This window comes from Aquila chrysaetos, chromosome 22 (assembly GCF_900496995.4).
Source record: "Aquila chrysaetos chrysaetos chromosome 22, bAquChr1.4, whole genome shotgun sequence".
NCBI lineage: Eukaryota > Metazoa > Chordata > Aves > Accipitriformes > Accipitridae > Aquila > Aquila chrysaetos.
Window position 1 is genome coordinate 19,716,349 of NC_044025.1, and position 12,670 is coordinate 19,729,018.

Consider the following 12,670-nt stretch of genomic DNA (forward strand, 5'->3'; position numbering starts at 1 on the left):
TCTCCCTTTTGGATTTCAGTAAAATCTTATCAAAATAAATAAGTCATTTATATGCAGGATCGTATAAACACTCTCCACTCTGTCTTTGTCTTCCTGAGAAACCGGCAGGCTACCGTTGCCTCTCAGTTACCTGGATAAACAGATTGCTAATATAACCAAAGTATGTGATAATATTCCTAAAGCATCGTTTTACAAAAGGGCAAAATTATTTGACCCAAACAATTCCCAATATGCTTTATGTGTTACCGCTGATAGAAATCTCTCCTGCCTCTCACTTTAGCATAAATGAAAAAACAACTACAACAAAAGCCCTTCAAAATACATTTAAAAAAAAAAAAAAAATCTGCAAATCTCCAGAAATTACTTTCTCACTGGCATGAGCAATTTTGACCTCATCATAGGTCTGAGAAGTTCTGGTTCTCATTTTAGAAACTGCTCAGATCTAGAAACATCTGTTTTATCCAAAGTTTGATGTGCCAGATTAGTCCCCAGCTCATGAAGCACTAAGAGGGAGATTTGCAGAAGTATTTAGGTGCCTAAAAATGAAGATAGGCACCTCATGGGATTTGAAATGAATGGGAACTAGGCTATTTTTGTCAGCCTCTGTAAGAATTCATTTAGGCCTTGTAACAGCACAACCGACATCTCCATCATGTTCCAGCACAGACAGTCCAACACCCACTCGTGGCTGCGCCCCGCGTGTTCAGCGCGGTCCGGGCATTAGAGCTGGTCCTTCAGCTGCGTGGCTTGGGGACAAAGTGGGAAAACATGTGCATGGCACATATCCAGTAGAGTCCTCAAGCTTTACCATCGCTACGGGAGATGCCCCGAGAGGCCACTACCACTGCAAAATGGAAACCCTTGAAGACGCGTGCTGCATACATGGGTCATCGTCTTCAGCCACTACTTAAAGGTTTCTGTGGGCTGACAGCATGTTAATCTCTCGTCCAAAGACTGGGACTCATTTAACTTCATCCACAGACATGCGGATAGCTTTTAACAAGTCAAGATGGACCAGGACATTGGCTTTCCCTCCCATCATCCTTGACCTGCTATGTCACCCTGCCTCTGAAGCCCTCCTGCCAGCCAGCCGCTGCACAGCACGGGCTCCCTCTCGAGCATCACTTAATACAGAAGGTGACTCTAGGGGGGCACAAGACCCGAAAATCCCACTGCAGCTTCATCTGTGAGTCAACTCTGAGAAAAGGCTGTCCGAGCCTTTGCCAGGAATTACGTACTTGTGTGGTAACCGTAACAATACTCACTACGGACTCATGGGCCCGTTACTGGCTTGGGTTGGAGTTGGTGTAGCAACAAGCCATAAGTCCTCCGCTGCCTTTCTACTCCAGCACATCGGTGGGGCATTGTCAATCAAAATCAGCTTAAAATAATGAAAACGAATAATGAAGTTGCGCTAGGAATACAAATTCAGCTTAGGAAAAGGCGAAGCTGTGCAACCAAACCGTGGGTCAGCGATAGCAAAAGGCAAAGACAACTGTAACCGGTGGGTGCTGAGCTACCCTGGCCAGTGGGGCACCTTCCCTGTTAGTTTGGGGCACCCACTTTGCACTCAGGGTGCGCCGCAGACTTGTCCTAAGAAAATTGGCCTTTTCCCCAACAATGTAATTTAGATTTCACCCTCGAGGATGCCAGTTCGCTTTCCGCTCAGCCCAGGCACTGAGAACAGACTAAGCAGCATCTCATTTATTTCACACCAGGTTTGTTCCCTGCTCTCGGTGCCCAAGAACAGCCTTGCGATACCTGGTTTGCTCTTTGGAAACGTCTGCATCCGCAACCCAAACCCCTTCTCCCTTTTCTAATTGTTGACAACAGGTCTGTGCCTAAACCCAGGGCCTGTGCCAAATGGCTCTGAGTTTGCATTACAATCAGCTGGCCGAGAGATCTTTATTTCTGTTTTATCTTCTGCACAATGTGTGCCACAGTCTAGAGACAGAAGACGGGCAGCGAGGAGCCCTGCATCCCAATCAGGGGTCTGGCACACAGCGGCTATGTGCGGAGAATCCTGAACGTGAAAACTATAGAAATGCTAAGTGTGATTAACCTTCCCTTTCCCTACCCTGCAGTCTCCACCACGGCAAATTTGTACATGCTTAATTTTCATTAATAAAATCAATATGTATGCACTCGCACATGTACCACTGCAAATTAGCTTTAAAAAAAAAAGTCTCTGTGAGTCTCTTCCCCACAAATGGACTCTTGGAAAATATTTTCACTGGCTGTGTTTCTCTGAAATCATTAGACCACCCAAGATCTTTGGCCAAAATGTTCAAATTCGGGTGCTAAACACAGACAGCTCAATTCCAGATTTATGTTTAAATAAATGGCCTCATTTTTAAAAGCTAAAACCAAGACATCTCAGAGTTATATTAAAGGGCAGCAGTTAAGTGAGAAAACAGTTTCCCTTAGTTTCTTTGTCATTGTTGTAAGCATTCTGCAGGAAGGGGTTTTGTCCTTGGCATAATGATATTTAATAAACCATAATGTCACTAATTTACCTAGGTTTCTAGCGAGGCTGGTCTGAAAAGCTCTATTCCTTTATGCCTGCATTTTCTTAATGAAATAAACTTTGTTCTCATCCCGTCATCTTTGCTGGGGTCTTTCATCTGTTGTTCAGCTATTCTTGAGCTTTTCAGCCCACTTCATAAGCTGCAATATAGACATTGCCAGATCAAAAAAAAATGCTGCATTATCACCTCCAATTAAGCAATCAGGCTAACTGAACTCACCAGGGAACAGGAGTGTCTTCAGATCACTCAACCCGGTGTCTCTGCTCCCTTCAGCTTTAAATTGTCATTTCTTGGGTTGCCACAGGCTGTTATAAGGACTTTGTACTGGGCAGAAATATTGCCGCTGGGGCAGGGGGGATTTCAGAGCCCTGCGAGGCCAGCCCAGCTAGTCTGGAGGAAACCCACGGTACGTCACAGCTGCTTCTCCAAAAAAACCCACGCAACCGGACTATCCCAGTCTTCCACCAAAGCATAAATAACTAACGCTGCAAAGTTCTGTATGCACGGCACTGAGCTAATATCTGAATTTCTTTACGTTAAGGGCTCAGGGCTCCCCACCCGGGGAGCACCCCAAATACACCCTGAGATTTGCCCTCCTCTCCCCGGGGAGGGCAGCACCCACGGCTGATCCCGTTCTCACGGCGTGCAGCTTCCCTTCTTTAATATTAGCAGGGGTTTTAAATATTCCAGGGTTTTTCTTTGTAAAATTTATAAAATGCCCGTTGAAGTGCCATTCATGTTGAAAAGCTGCCGCTCTCCATCAAGGTTTCTTGGACTAAACACAACAATATAACAAACATTGGCCATTAATAATTGAGAAAAACTCCTTCCCTGCATGTTATTTTTCATCAGAATGATGTGTTATTAGTTTATAGATATATATTTTTTAGCTGAAGGCTTTTTTTGGCAGCAATTTGGCCTTCACAATAATGGACTTTACTCTATGTAAAGCCTTGGAAAAATAATGTTTCTGAGAGACTCAATAGTGAATGAATCTGGTTTGGAGAGGGAATTTGCTTTAGAGTGAAATAGAAAAATAGTGCCATCTTTTGGACTAACCAGCTCTGCCAGCATCCTGGCTGGATGTCGAGACGCCCAAAACCACTTGCCACCATAACAGCTGGATTTAGGTCTGGCTATTGCTGTCTCAGAAAGTCTTATTTTTTCCTAAAACCACAATAATTTCTGGATTCAGTACATATGCAAAGGAAAGAACATTTATCTGGCTCTGCTCTTCATTCTCCCTGCCATGCCCAGCTCCATCCGTACTTACACCTTACACATACACGTGTTCGTGTGCTCAAAAAGCACTGCAGCAACGGGATATCAAACTTTTTCCCTGGGATCTCACTTAACCGAGATTGCAGCTATAAACCAAAAGGGCAAATACCATCAGTACCCGAGCAGCACGGAAAGACTCACAGCTGGTTTACAAGTGTTTTCGGCAAAACCCACTTATATTACAGTCCAAAGCTTTTTCCTCTCTCTCTCATCATGTATCTCTCCATCAATCCAGCCAATCTGTCATCTTTTTGGTGACAGCAGCAACTGAGTAGTTCGCCAGCAGAAGGGCATTTAGCCGTTCAGCCCCCGCGTCGGTCCCTGCAGAGCCGCCCCCGCCCCTCGCTCCCTCTGCGGAGAAACCCGTTTCAGGGGATTTAAAACTGCTGATTTTCAGGCCCGGTTTGACAAATTGCCAGGATTAATTCCAGTGCAGGGCTCTAAAAATCAGGGGAGAGAATTTGAGCCTCAGCTCTACGTTCAATTGCCGACTGATTAAGGGTAGTAGTAGCTCAATAATGAACGACATAAAAAGGTTATACTCCCAAAGCGCAACACACGATACTGAGGTATTTTGCATTCATCTCATAAGAATGAGTGTAGCATTTAACCAGTATTTCTGCCTGTACATCACCTTTTCCTTTCCGGTCTCACAAATGAGAATCTTCAAATATTTTCCTTCTTATTCTATAAAACTGACTTATTGGAACAATTTGGCAAATGTTTATCGTACCGAGAAGAGGACACACTTTGGAGCAGTTTCCAGACCAATGAACACTACTCTACAGCACTGCATTTCACAATGTTATTTTTGTTTCCTAGGGTCATAGAGAAAACAATATTCTAGTTTTGTTCCAAAGATTGGGACTTATTTGACACAGAAAAAAATCGTAGGTGAGCCAGCATCCAGACATGTCCTGCAATTAAGTTCTTGAGTTATTGACTTTACATTGACATCAGGAAGTCTATTAAATGCTGCTGTGGGCAATATGTATTTGACATTGTACAGGTGCACAACACACTGGCAAAGCATCCAAATGAATGACAAAACCCTACAGAGCTGCAAAAATACCCTCCAGCTACAAGAACGGGACAAAGCTACATCTTGATTAGTCAGCAAAGGCTGCTAACAGCGGTGATGGAGAGTCATCACCAAGGAAAATTTCCGTTCAAAGGCAAATGACTTCTATTAAAAAGCCGCAAGAAGCCAAACAAATAAATATGTATTGAATTATATAGATATACATATAGATACAGCTTAAAGACAAAACAATTGAAGGACAGAAGTCAACATGCATTTAATAGAGTCATTTCAACTGCTGAGCTCAGTAGTGATGTTCATATTCCATGGGGGGAAAAAAGACATGTTCCTTCACAATTTAGCTATCCAAACCTTTGCTTTTTATGCAGGCTTTTATTACGTTGTTTCTTTAGGCATCAGGGTTAGTTTGGCTTTTTGGTGGAGTGTTTTCTTGTTCCTTTTACACAGATAAGCTCCTACGGGGAGTTTCCTCTGACCTTGGAGACATTACGACTAGCTTAGCAGTCATGTTGGATTTTATTCAAGCTTTAAAAGTGAGCAGGAGTGTTTGCACAGACATCACTGGGATATAGAGCCGCCTTCTGAAATGTTTGTCCTATAAAGACTCTAATGACATTGTGCCGGTTTTACTACTGCTACAACGTTAAACCGTATCACAACTGACACCAGACTTTTATATCTGTAATGACTGTCATCTGCCAGCTCTACCCAACGCCTGATTATCTTGCTTAACCTTCACTTCCCAGCAATTAGAAAAAGCAATATTTAAATTCCTCCCTAGGCATTTGCTTCCCAAAGACAACAATTTGAAGGTTCAAAGCTGACAGTAGCTTTTAAAAGAACAGAAGTCAGAAAAACTAAAATGCAAAAGGAAAGAGAGGAAACCCAAGCTGCATCAATAATTTAACTATTTCAGGTATTGCACTGTTTATTTGTTCTTTGGCTAGAACATGGCCGAGATTATTATTTTTTAAATACGTCTTAGAAGAGGCATCATTTAAAAACCAGCTACACTGGATTAAATGCATGATCTGGAATAAAATTGTAAACAACTCCCCTGTAAGCTCTCCACAAACTTTGTGCCACAGGATCTTTTTGCTCGACTCACTGTGCATTTGAATTTCATGAACGTGAATGTAAGAGTTGTGTCTTCTGGGGGATGAAAAAAAACCCAGATAGAGATCAAATATTGTTCTGATGCATGGCAAATATCATCAGCCTAAGTGGAAAAGGAGCTTACGGTGGATCCTGTCCATAAGGCAAGCAAATTCCCTGCAGCTCACAGAAGATATTGCAATGTAAAAGGATTGCATTCTCTATCCAGGGCTTATTTCTCTAGGAATAGAAAAGAAACTCTTAATAGCTGCTGAGGTCCTCCACCACTTTCAAATCTCACATTTACAGCTCTCACCCGTATGACCACTGACAGCTAGCAGCAGGGAACGAACAGTAATGTCATTTTAGCCCAGCACCAGCTCACTGTAGCTCTCTGCCTCTCCAGCTCAGGAAGCCTCTTCGCAGGCAGCAGACGATGCTGCACACAAACCTCATCGCCGAGCTGCCGCAGCAATCAGGCTCTTGTGTTATGCTCTGGTTCTTTTAAAAAAATCCTGCTTACAAATAGAAATTTTAAGAATATGGTAATACCTCTAAGTGGCTTTCAGAACCTCAATTCCCATCTTCAGACGTGACTTAGTCTTTCAAACCAGAAGTGCTGAAGTGCTTTAGGATGCAGATAAGCAACGACAGGGATGCCGAAACCGCCGTCCGCCCACCCAAATCTAACAGAGAGAGCTACCAAGACCAAGTACATTTTGGAAATCCGCTGCACGTCCCAGAAGACCTGACAGGCGTTTACCTTGATTTGACTCTGTGGCTTCTGGGAGCCTACATTGACTCAAACACCATGGAGAAACTCAAGTTCCTGCGACACCTGAGCCTTAATGTTCAGCCTCGTGCCTCCCAGGAGGCTGGCCAGGTTTGACACCAAAGCAACGCCAGTTTAGCATTATTGCTCCCAATCCCCAAATCCCCATCAAACCATAGCACGGCACAAGCAATGGGAAGGCTTTCTCCTTTTGCTGTGCCATCTATTGTCTTATCACCCTGCCTGGCTAGTGTCTGAAACTGAGACAACAAAATCAAAGCAGGGGGACACAACCCAAACCCCTGAAGTGTGTCAAAACAGATTTTACTTTGTCATTGAAACACTTGATTTTTGTGAGAAGCAGAAACAGGACTTAAGGATAGTGCTCCATGATGTCGAACTGCTCTAATTCTCCTTGACAACTTAGCTAAGCACATTAGGGTCTCGCCACAAACTGGTGCCATTCAGCTGTTCCTCCCTGCTCCTTCCAAAGTGGAGCTAAATCAGGAAAACCTTGACATATTTGCACCTTACTCTCTGCTGCTTAACCTGAAATGTGTCTAGAGCAAAGCTACCCACAAAGCATCCAGGAGAGGCTGCTTTTCTTCAAGAAGATGCAAACTGATTGGAAAAAAAAAAAAAGAAAGAAAAAAAAAAGGAAGATTAGAATCCTCCTAATTCTGTTAGAAATGGCTTTGCATCCTTCCTCCCGCTGTTTGAAGAAGGACCGCGGATGGGCATGGTGACCAGGTACGGCACTGCAGTGGAAATCGGTCCCAGTTCCCGTGTCCGTTCCCCAGCGGCTGGCAAGTCCGAGAGTTCAGCATTTCCTCTTCACTTGTCAAAGAGGCCACGTACACAGATGGCCTTGTTCTCCCACAGCACTTAATATTCACACTTACGGTGTGACACGGTGATAGAGCTCAGCAATTCAGGCTCCGGTGTTTCTTCGATCCTTTGCAATAAGCAGAACAACTATGTCGGGCTTAATGTTATTTCCAAGCGCTCGAGCTGCCTGTCACTGAATTATTGATCTGAAGAATTCAAGCTGGCCACACATCATTTGCCCATTGAAAAAACCTGGCACGCTATTGATACTCGCTGCATGCAGTCCTGGCTGCCAGAGGCATCGGCGGCGGTGGAGCGGACGCCCCTGCCCAGTACCCGGCTGCCGTACAAAGCGGAGCCAACCCAAAACCAAAGTCAGTGGCAGCACCACGGGCAGACCTGGCTTAACACGCACCACGGGTCTTCCTCCCGCAGTCGCTTTTCTTGCTTGACAAGACTAGATGAAACATTTAACGATGCCCGCAGGTCATTCGCTCTTGCGTTACTCGGCCACACACCCCCCCGTGTAAATACCTGGTATCAAACACCGGCACGCAGACCACAGCGCAGAACTTCTTGAACTGCCAGGTTAGCCATCTGTGCAAAAATGAGTCAGATTAAACAACTAAGCCAGAACATTTCTCAGTCCTCCCAGCCTTTGCTGCAGCTGGTTAGCAGCAAACCTTCTGCCCCAGCGCTGCTGTCCATCCCGGATCTGCGTGGTGCCAGACCGCGGGTTGGGCTCCTTTATTCCCATGCAATAATAAATACTGCAAATAAATCACGCCCCGCAGCTCCCAGTTTTGAAGGCCAGGGCTGTGCTGCGTGTTTAATTCCCCACGAAGGTCCAGCTCACACCTTCCAGGCTGGCATTCACGAGTTCAAACAACCGAGGGTACTCGACAGCGAGTGCCAGCACCGCCGTCCCCGTCCCCGCTGCCAGGGCTCCTTCTGGCCACAGGTGACATTTCCACGTGGCAGGAGAGGGCACGGGTAATGGAAGTAGCAGTTACCTAATTTTTTGGTGCATATTTTCCCTAGGCTTGAGGAGGAGAGCTTTATTTATGCCATATTTAGTCTTTTTAATTGGCTGATTTCTAATTGACCAGGTTTCTGCACTTCTGAAAACCACGCCATCACCAAAGGCCAGATTTTTAGTTTTAAACTGTATAATTGGCTGACACTTACGTTATTTTTAATATGTGCTTCAGTCACTAAGGGCTCTTCAAAGCGGCAAAGGTTTTACAGCAAAGTCAGTTGACGAAGTGCCTCCCCCTCGGTCCCTCTGCAGGGAGACCTGCGCTGGAACAGCCTCCTCCGGAGAAAGGGCAGCAGAAATCCAAGAACTTTCTTAGCTTCTGCTGCTGCTGTTATTTTTAAAAGCATTGCCTTGCCGATGATACACAAGGTGCTCTAACACCAGCGGATTTCTCCCACCCATTAGTGGCCGGTAGCATCATTTAATTAAGCTGGGCTAGAGGCACGCTTTGTGATGGACACCACCGACGGAGACGGGGTGAAATAACAGCTTTGCTGTTATACACCGCTCCTGCATGTCCTTGGTTATTTGTTTGTTCTTCCTGATGTCAAATGTACTGTTGGAAAAAACATACGGCCTTGTTTAGAAGTCACATCTCCAATTACATTTAATTACTACTGCTGTAAAATCGAGGGTGACTTCTATTAAATTTAATTACTTCCCTCTGCAGATGGCAAAGGCGGATGGCCGAGGTGTGTCTCCCAGGCACCGCGGCTACTCAGCGAGACCCCGAGTCACGGCATCAGTGTGACGGCTCTTGTCGAGCCAAGCTCGGAGGCAGGGCACGACGCTACAGCCCCGCGGGGCGAGGGAGAGGACCACGCCGCGGGTGAAAAGCCCTTGCAGAGAGAACGAAAGCCTGCCTGGCACGAAGCTGCGGAAGCAAGAAGAGTTTCCAGCACCCCGCCATGCGACGGCTGGGGAATAGCACGGAAAAAACAACTCGCACAGCACCCACAGGGGTGCCAGGGGCATCTAATCACGGGGTGCTGCTGCTCCTCAAAACCTCCATCGCTTGCAGGAGCAGCCCGGAGAGCCGGCGCCGGGACGGGCGCCTGCACGGCATCTCCCGGGCTTGGCTCGGGGTGAGGGCACCAGAGGCAGCAGGTCCTGCCGAAACCTCCCCGCACCACCCCCCTTGTCCCCCAAGCGGGAGCCCAGCACGAGACCTTCCTCTCCATCAGCTTTGCTACTAATACAGAAAATAAAATGAGGGAAAGCAAAGGAGGCGTCGCGTTGCAGCCCTGCGTTAGTGCTGTGTGTTCCCAAAAATATGATATACCGAGGTGGAGACAAGGCATGCTCGTAATCCTGGGCAAGCAGGTCACGAAGGTCTCCATCAACCTCCGATATCCCAGAAGAGTTTTTCCCAGGTTTGCAGCAGGCTTCCCCGACATTTGTCAGCCATAATTCCCAGAGGACGGGTAAAACACCGGCACCTTCCCGGGAGGGTCAGCGCTGTCGGCCGCCCTCTCCCTCGAGGAGCCGCGAGTTTTGCCGTGTATCAGCATCCTGCTGAACGGCGAAGAGGGCTTCTGCGGCTCCAAACGCACTCACCATCCCCAGGACTATTGCACTGCGGTGTTGTTCAACACAAGTCGTGTTTACTAATAAATGAGTTTGAATTTATAATAAACTTGATGGTGCCTAACTGATAGGTCTAAAAAAAAGCCAATTATCTGACACTCTCAGCTATGATCCTAAAACAGATGTTTGAGTATATAAAATTATGTTGTGAGGTTTGAAATTGCAGATACAATTACAACCTTCATCTTTATTGCTGCTCATAAGTGTTAAATGCAACTACATCTACATTTGAAATTCAGTTATTACCATTTTTCTTCATCTCTCCCAAGCCAAGATTGACTTGCAGCATTGTCACACTGGTAATTACTCTCCTCTTCTGATGAATACAGGGGAACGAACAGAAATGCTTGTGGAGCCCATTTAACATTCGCCTCATACAAACAACTTGGCTCACCCAGAAAAATAAAAGTCTCTAGGGCAATACCCCGGGAAAAGACATCGTGTTTTTAGGTCGACGGGGCTGCAGGAAGCCAGCACCGGGATCCGGCAGCCCAACAATGATGAGAGCCGGGGGGGAGGTTAAATAAATATGGGGTTTCATTTCCTTTCTTTTTTTTTTTTTTTTTTTTTTTTAAGAATACTTTTTATAGTTTGCATTTTCAAGGTTTTCTTCATAGCACCAAGAGCTGCTTTACATACCTCCAAAAAATGTCATCAGTTCATGTCATCACGTGCCTCCAGGACCTGGATCTTCAGGAAAGCTAAAAATACTGCAAATTCTGGGACAAACCACAAGACCTGATGCCACAGCCTTAAAGCACACGGTGAAAATATCACGGGCTCAAAGTGCTCCTCCCGAACTGGGGTTGGACGAGGAGAAACACTTCTTCTCCAGCCCCAAAAGTGCAGGAATTTGACACAGAAGAAGAGAGCGGTGCAGAGGTGGGGTTTAGCACTCCCTGTACTCAAGCACAGTCTCTCAGGCACATTTTACCCTCTTAATAAATGAGAAATAGCTGAAGACCTCTGACTGGTGCTGCCTGCAGAGCCCCGCTGGCGTGCCACGACCCCCCCAGGCGCTGGGGACAGCTCGGGCTGCCGGCCCCGCTGCTGCCAGTGGGTCTCCTCGCTTCTCCCTTAAAGCAAACAGAAAGCAGTTTTTAGCAGGCAACATTTGCTAAATTAAGCAGTCTTTTGTGCTCCAAGAGGGGGTTAATCTCTCATTTCACATTTACTTTGAAGGGACAATTCTCGACTTTTCTTCGAGCACAGAATACACGGCATTACTGCAGTCTAACAAGCAGTTAGTAATTCTTCCCAATAAAATCTGATTGATACTTGCTCTCCAGCAGAAAATTAGAAAATACATTGGTTGAATGCCCTCGGTGAATGAAACTCAAGTTTAGGTCGGCAGCTATTTGATGCACTGACTGCTATTTCAGGTGACCTGGAGACCTCGAGCACGTTGAATATGAAGCTCTGTTAATGCAAGCAGCTACCCGTCACTCCGAGAGCCGCAGGTCTAATCCGAAGGCTTGGAGACGGAAAGCTGAGGATGGGGAGGGATGCAGCACGTCGTGCGTTGGGTTCCCACCCCGTGGCAGGGGCAGAAGACTTCCCCAGCGGCTCGGAGCGAAGGTCGGGGCTGAAGACCCCGGACCGCGGGTCCCGTGAGAGCTGCTCCGGGTGGCCGGGGTCCGATGCCTGTTTCGGATGGGCGGGCGGTCGCTCGCAGCCGCCTCCATCGCCAGGTCCGGGCTTTCCTCCTCCATCGCCAGGTCCGGGCTTTCCTCCTCCTGAGCCCGGCACACACTACGGTGATTTTTGGACTGAAGCCTGTTGCAACAAGGGGTTTGCCACACTCTGCCCGCAGCCCAGGTTTTGTAAATCCGTGCCTCTAAGGTGCCGGGGGGGAAGGCAGGACAGTGTCAGACCCAGGCAAGGCTGAAACTGCGTCGGGGCGAGGGTGCCTGCTTCCACCTGCTTAAAGTGATTTTAGATAAATGAACAGCAACAAGTTGGGCTGTGCCAAATAGTTTTTAAAGCCACTAAAAGGGGAAAAAAAAAACCCAAACCAACATAGAAGAAAAGCCAGAAATCAAAATAACTCATTAAGCAGAAATGCTCACTAATGAAACTGCTTCTTCTTAATTTGATTTTACACAACAAATTGCTCACCGCAGTACGGCCATAATGACACTACGCTTTCCAGTAAGACCCGAGTGCTACCTGCTGCCTTCACAGATTGTCCTACCACTTTGCTGATGTTTCTGCCGCGCGGACCCGCAGAAAGAAAAGCTTTACAACCTCCCACCCCGCAGCACGGCGTGCCGAGGGCCCGCAGACAGATGGGGACGAGTGGAGAAAAGGGCACAGGATAAATATTACGGATGAAAACAGATCATCCAGACAAGCGAGGAGGAAATCTGGAACACGTACCGGACAGCCTTGGAAAAGTCCTAAAAGCGAAGTGACCTGCTGAGACCCCGCGTCCTCCCGCACCTCGCGGTTTCGGGAGCCGCGTTGTCCCCGCAGCCACCGGCACGGCCGGAGGGTGA